The following is a 7663-nucleotide window of genomic DNA, read 5'->3' on the forward strand; positions in this document are numbered from 1 at the left end:
AGTGGGCAGAGAGGCAGATGTGTGCAAAAAGCACAACCCCAATCACACACACAAACCTGTAGGCACAGACACACCCAGTCTCAATGCATGAAGTTGGAGAACCTGACAGGGCTGGTCCAGGCCACAGAGGATGGGGTTAGGCTTCATGCCTTCATGCCCAGGCGGCCACAGAAACCCACTCTTCCCCGCCTTACAGGGCTTTCCTCCGGTTGGCCTGGGTCCAAAGCAGTCTCCTTGTTTCACCTTTCCCAGCCCTTCCCTAGAGCCTGGCCCCAAGTTCCAGAGTCAAATCCCAGTTTTGCAGTCAACTATTAACCTGGGGCCCTGGCAGTTGGGGTATCCACCCAGTCATGTAAAGGCAGGAGACCTGCTCTGGGCCTGACTCAAAGCAAACACGTGGGTGCAGAAGGCCTGTGGGAGGAGGAGGAGGTGGGGCCCACTCAACACACCTAAGCCTGTGGCCCTCTAGGAGGGGCAGAAGAGCCAACCAGAGGGTTCCTGGAGGTCATCGGGTTCCTCCTTCTGCTTCCAGGCAGGAACAGACCTAATTCATCTCCTATGAGGATGGAGCAAGAGCAAATATAGGCATAGACACATCCAGAGCGCAAGGATTGAGAGGCCCCGTGGACAAGGGGAAGGAGAGCTTGTGGGTGGGAGAGGGATCTATGGAAGTGTCTGTTGTAGCCAAGAATGCGGCCTGAGGGTGAGAGGCCTGGCCTCTGGAGAGCCCTGATTCTACTCCAGTCCTCTCTTACCATGGAGGGTCGACACCACCCAGCCTGGACACAACGCCAGTAGGGCTGGGAGCTGGGGCCAGCCACTGAGTAACAGCTCACACATGTAGCACACTTATGTGTCAGGCACCAGCATGTGCACCTTCATTCATTTAACCTTCACAACAACCCTAGGAGAAAGGTACGGCTACTATTCTCATAGTACAGTGGGGAAAACTGAGGCACAGAGAGTTAGGGACTTTTCATGATCACACAGCTAATAAGTGGTGGGCCCAGGATTCAACCCAAGAAGTCTGTTAGAATCCATACTGTTATTGACTATTTTAATAACAGCATTTCAATAATAGTAATATGTGATGTTAAATGCTTTATCTGAATTATATAATTGCATTCTCACAAAAATGGTACATTTGTTAGCTCAAATTTACAGATGAGGAAATGGAGGCCTGGAGAGTTCAAGTAGCTCACTCTAAGTTACAGGGTTTGCTAGCTGCAGACTGGAGACCGGATCCCAGGTCACTCTGCCTTGGGGTTGCCCTTTTCTGAGAACAGACTGGCCTTAACAAAGCCCAACCAGCCACTTTCTTGGAAGGACACAGCTGGGGGTTAAGGGTCCTGCATATGCACCCGGAGAGTCCCCACATCCCTAGTGAAGGGGAAACATTCAAAGGAGGTGCAAGTGACATCCAAATGGGCTAAGGTGAGGCCTTCTTGCAACATGGGGCCCAGGCTGAGGGTAGAGGGATGGGTGCTACTTGGGGGATATCTGTTATTAATCAGCACACAATAGCTGGGTGGGCATCCCCTCTCTCTGCAGCTGGTGGAGATGGGCCTGGTGCTCCTCTCTGCTTGGTAGGAATGACCAGGGCAGGATGCCACCTGCTACACCCTTGCCTGTCCCAGAGCCCTTGGGGGACCAGCTGTTGCCCCCACCTTTCTCCACAAGGTGGCCAGTCCCCACAGGGCAAGGAGGCCAAGCTCAGCTGTGTGTCTGAGCCCACTCAGCAGCAGGCATGATCAGGGCAGGGCCCAGCGCTCAGGGCTGCTGGGGCTAAAGTGACTTGCTGAAGGAGGGGCAGAGTTAAACATTAGCCACAATGGCCCCCCACGAAGTGAGTCATACTCCCCTCAAGGCTCTGGGCTGGGCAGCCGGGGGCCGGCGGGGAGCTTCGTTCCAGGTGGGTGACCAAGCTGCGGAAGCCCGGGACAGTTCGCTGGGACCAGTGCTAATGGCAGCCTCTTCTCCTGACCCCCATCAGGTCTCTTTCCTCAGACATCCCCAAAGCTTGTCTGCCTGCGGGTCCTTCATTAAAGATGAGGGACAAGGGTTTTCTCTTCCTTCCAAGATACACTTCTAGGCTGGCCTGTGGGTCCCCTGAGACCAAGGCTGAGCAGGGTGAGCCTCGAAAACCTCACAGCACTGGCCTAGAGCACTGTGGTCAATGTCTGAAGGACCAGAGAGGGAGAGTGACTTGCTCAAGGTCACAAACCTAACTGGAACTAGGAAGTAGGTCCCTAGACTCCCAGTCTGAGAAAATTGGACATTGACAGGGCTTTGGTTCCTGGCCAGAGGCAAAGGCCCAGGGACCCGAACAGGCTGCCCATCTCTGGCCTCAAGTCAGCACCCCAACTGGCTCCAGTGCCAACCACTGGCCTCTCTCATTGGTTGGCACAGGCTGGGTGAGCCTGGCCCTTTGCTCTGGGTTCAGGAGAGAGGTATGGCCTTGCCTGGCAGTCAGGGGAGGTGTTCCAACCTGGGAGCCCCTGGGGGAGAAGCGTGTGTGTGAACGCTTGTGGCCACCTATCAGAAAGGGTGAGCATGGCGTGTGTGCGTGGGCATGCCGAATGACCTGTCTGCCTGCCCTGAGTGTCACAGACACCTGGGTGTCCCCTGTATTAGTGCCTCCCAGATGCTCTTCTGACTGGCTCTTTGTGACCCAAATTTCAACTGCTTCACCTCACAATGATGAAACCAGAGCCACAAATGTAGTGAGATTTTCATAAAGCTAAATGTATTCAGTGGAAATTCCTCTGATCTAAAAGCATGCATGCCTTTATTTCATTACTGGAGTATTAAATTAGCCCTTACTTATGGAATAGGAGGACAGTAGGTGGCAATTGTTTTCTACCTCTCTTAGTTCACAAAATAAAATGGTGGCAGCACAATGTCAGTATTTACATTAAACAATATTGTTAGTTTGTAAAAACAAAAAGCCAGGGAGTTTACCGTCCTGGATTCTTTAGGGTGTGGGTCTTATCACTTCATTCAATTCTTCCCTTCCCCCAAGAGTGCCACAAGCATGACAGTTGCTCAGCTGAGACACATGAATGGGAACAGAACTGAAATGTCAGGGTGTGACCTCGAGCCAGCTGGTTGGGGCTGGGGATCCCCCTAGATATCCACTCTGTCCTCTCTGAGAAAGGAGAAGCTGCCCTATGAGCCTTTTTTCTGGGGGATTCCAGAGGTTGAACGTCTGTTCTGAGGCTCCTCGGAACCTCAAGGGAGGGGACGAGAGTGATGACTCCTTGCCCAACCACTGGCTGAAAAATCTTGAAATTCCCTGACTTTGACCAGGGAATTCCCAGTTGTGCTAAGCCCTGCCTGGTAGAATCTCCCTGGAGGAAGTAACCAGCACACACATATGCTTTTAATGTACGTATAAAGAATTGTAAAGTGAATACCCATCTGCCAACCACTCATTTTAAGAACTAGGATATTGCACATACTTTTGAAGCCCTCATGTGTCCCTCCCCCATTACAATCCCTTCCTCTCCACAAAGGTAAATACAATCCTCAATTTTGTGTTTGTTATTCTTTTGGTTCTCTTCATAATGTTACTACATATTTATGAATTCCTAATACATCATTGAGTTTTGAATCTTTTTGTAAACCTTACTCAAGTGCATGCATTTTGCTTTTTCCCCTTCAATGTTAAGGTTGTAAATCCATCCCTGTTGATAATTGTAGTTCATTCATTTTCACTGCCATGAAATGATGAAATGATGAAAGCACCATTCATTCCCTTTCCTGCTGATAGACATTTAGATTTCTGCCACTGCCAATTGTGCTGATTTGAATATTCATGAGTCTCACTTCTGGTGCTCATTTCAAGAGCTTCTCTACCCAGGAGTGCAACTGTTGGGTCGACAAGAATGACATCCCCACCTTTGCTAGTTGTACCACTTACACTCACATCAACTATGAGCATCAGCTCATAGTTGGTTTAGGCAGATTCTGAAGACAAAGGATGCTGGATACTTAACCCCACCTGATCTCAGCTTCTTCCCTACCCAGCCTCCTAATGTTACTCTGGGCAGGGGCTCTCAGGCTATTTGGGTTTTCATGTTCTTCCCAAATCAAGTTAGTGCAATTCTCTAAACCTTTATTAAGCACCAACTCTGCCAGGCATAGTGTTGAGGGGATACTGAGGCAAATAAGACATTCTTTTTCTTCTCAAGGCACCTACAAGATGCTTGGGGAGCCAGGACATGGGCACAGATAACTTGAACTCCAACCTCTCTGCTCACAAGGAGTCATTCCCTCCTCCTTCCTATTCAGTATGGGCCCTTGGGGACTACGGAAAACGCAATGCGAAGCTGTCTCCTGAGCTCTCGACTCCAACAACCAATCATCTATTGGGCAGCTCCATCTGGCTGTCTTCAGAGACCTTAAATTCGAATGAGTAGAGGCCAAGGATGCTGCTAACCATCTTGCAATACACAGACAGCCCCCGACAACAAGGAATTATCAGGCTGAAATGGCCATAATGCTGAGGCTGAGAAACCCTTGGTGGTCCAAAGTCACCCCTCCCCAGGTCCCCTGCTCTCACATCACTGTCTCATCAATGGCACCTCATTCACCCAGTCCCTCCAGCAGGGAGATGCGAGTCACCTAGATTTCTCCTCCCTCACAAGCCATAGTCAATCAACTCAGTCCTAGCCATCCAGCCTTCCAAAACTCCTGCCAATACCTTCTCCTCCCCACCCTCCTGGTGCCCTTGCTCAGGGCCTTCATTTCTTTTGTCAACTATAAAAAATAGCCCCTAAGCAGTCTCCCTTCCAGTGTGATCTCTCGCCACACTGCCTCCAAACCCTCCTCATTTTCTATATTCAACTTTATTCTACAGGATAAAGGCTGTTTTTTTGTTTTTGTTCTGTTTTTTTTTTTTTTTTTTTTTTGAGACGGAGTCTTGCTCTGTTGCCAAGGCTGGAGTGCAGTGCAGTTCAGTGGTGTGATCTCGACACACTGCAACCCCTGCCTCCTGGGTTCAAGTGATTCTTTTGCCTCAGCCTCCCAAGTAGCTGGGATTACAGATGTGTGCCACCACGCCCAGCTAATTTTTTGTATTTTTAGTAGAGACGGGGTTTCGCCATGTTGCCTAGGCTGGTCTTGAACTCCTGACCTCAAGTGATCCGCCCACCTCAGCCTCCCAAAACGCTGGGATTACAGGCGTGAGTCACGATACCCAGCTAAGGCTGACTCACTCTTTAGCACAACACACAAAGTCCTTACTATCTGTCTCTAACGTTTCCTTTTAGCCTTGGAAGGGGCTCAGTGCTTCAAGCAAACTAGTCTTCTCTCTGTTCCACACACACCTTTCATGTTTATGTCCCAATGTCTTTGTTTATGCTGTATCCTATAGCTGGATGCCCTTACGCCCTTTCTGACAATTGAATTCCACTTACCCTTCAAGGCCCAACTTAGATGTTCTTTCTTGTGTGAAGACTTCCCCAGTCCCTCCTGATGACACAATTTTCATTTTTAATCACAGTCTGAGTTGAATGAGGCTTGGGGTATATGTGTGCTTGTGTATGTGTGTGTTCACCAGCATGTGTGTGTCTTCACTGATAGACTGAGAATGTCCTGAGGTCAGGAACTGAGTCCTTATCATCTTTGTGTCACTGAATGTCAAAGCCACTTGTTGATTACAGTGGGTAGAACACATCCCAGAAAAGATGTGTTCAATTCATAACTTCTGGTACCTGTGAATGTGACCTTATTTGGAAATACGGTCTTTGCAGGCATAATCAAGCTAAAATGAGGTCATACTAAATTAGAGTGGAGGGATACTTGAACACAAACACAAGAGACACAGGGAGAATGCTGTGTGATGAGAGAGGTAAAGCTTGGAGTAATGCAGTTGTATGCCAAGGAGCTCTAGGAAGAAGCAAGGAAGGATTCTCCTCTAGAGTCTTTGGAGAGAGCCTGGCTCTGCTCACATTCTTTTTTTTTTTTTTTTTTTGAGACAGAGTCTCGCTTTGTCACCCAGGCTGGAGTGCAGTGGTGCGATCTCTGCTCACTGCAAGCTCCGTCTCCCGGGTTCACGCCATTCTCCTGCCTCAGCCTCCTGAGTAGCTGGAACTACAGACGTCCACCACCACGCCCGGCTAATTTTTTTTTGTATTTTTAATAGAGACAAGGTTTTACCGTGTTAGCCAGGATGCTCTTGATCTCCTGACCTTGTGATCCGCCCACCTCGGCCTCCCAAAGTGCTGGGATTATAGGCATGAGCCACCGCGCCTGGACTCTGCTCACATCTTGATGGCAGACTTCCAACCTTCAGAGCTGTGAGAGAGTAAATTTCTGTTGTTTAAAGCCACCCAGTTTGTGGCACTTCATCACAGGAGCCCCAGGAAATGAATGCACTGATTCAGCACCAAGTGCAGTAGCTGGCACTTAGAAAGTATCCCGTAAATGTACAATGTCTGCCCTCAAGGAACTTTCTGGGCACTAACATATATGACATTCACTTTGCCTTACTTCTAGGGTTGTCTGCATACAAACTTTCCATGTCTTTGGGCTTTTATATCTGTAGAGAGGCTATTCAATTTTGGGCTTTTAGAAACCCCACTGTTTCCTGGCTTCATGCAGTGTCCCTGGCATGACCAGGCTTCAGATGACTTCATAGGAGTATTTTTCTTCCTGTGTTGAGGTGTCACCACTGACCAGCCATGGGAAGAACATTCAGTAGGTCCCCAGGGAGACAGCAGCTTCCCTGACAGTGTCAGGCCCCAGGTCAGAGGATGCAGGGACCTAGACTATTGGGGTCCCCTCTTTCTCTTTTCCTGTAAACAGCAAACAGCTCCAGGGCCTGCCTTAGCCTCTGTTCAGAGCTCCCTGGGGCCTTGTCGACGTTCATCTGCTCACTCTAATGTCACTAGCAGGGAACTCATGCGATTTCCACAACCTGGAAGGAAGCAGAGCAAAGTATCATAACATCCACTCCACAGATGAGGAAACTGAGGGAGTTTGTTCCAAGTCACATAGTTCACAAACGTCAGAATCAGACCTCAAGTGTGCAAGTTACCAGTACAGTTCTCATGTCCTGGACCTCATCCTGCCCCTCCTATGCCAAGAAGGAAGGCTCCCTGGAGGAGGGGGTACTTTGGGAGGGGGACTCTCAACAGGCTGGCTGTGTGTGTGTGTTTCCAGGCTTCTGCCCGGCAGCCAGCTTGCCCTTCACCATGAATCTCAGGGCTGGAGGGCCTGAGATGAGCACCAAAGAGAGGCTGAGGCTAGGCAGTGAGGCCCGGGAGCATGAGGGCAGTTCCTACTCCGGCTCCTTTTCTATCTTCTCATCCTGGCGCTGGCGGCTGTGCTTCCTTCCTCTCAGGGCAGGAACTGCAGCTGTGCCTTGACCCTGTGTTTCAGATCCATCAGGGAAGATAAGATTCCCCACGCTCAGCACCTGACCTTCTCTTAGCCCACCTGACGCTGGTTCCTGGAAAGAAAGCACCTGGCCCCGCACCAGCCCGGATGGGCACATAAAGGGAGCCAGGTGGTACCGTGGTGCCTGAGCTGTCTCACGGTGCTCCAAAATTCGAGTCCTAGATATCTGTGTTTAATCTTTCCTCGGAGAAGAAAAACTGAGCTTCCTCTGCCCCTATTATACACCCTGCCACTTCAGCCAAAGTCCAGTATCAGAGAG

This window comes from Macaca thibetana, chromosome 1 (assembly GCF_024542745.1).
Source record: "Macaca thibetana thibetana isolate TM-01 chromosome 1, ASM2454274v1, whole genome shotgun sequence".
Classification (NCBI taxonomy): domain Eukaryota; kingdom Metazoa; phylum Chordata; class Mammalia; order Primates; family Cercopithecidae; genus Macaca; species Macaca thibetana.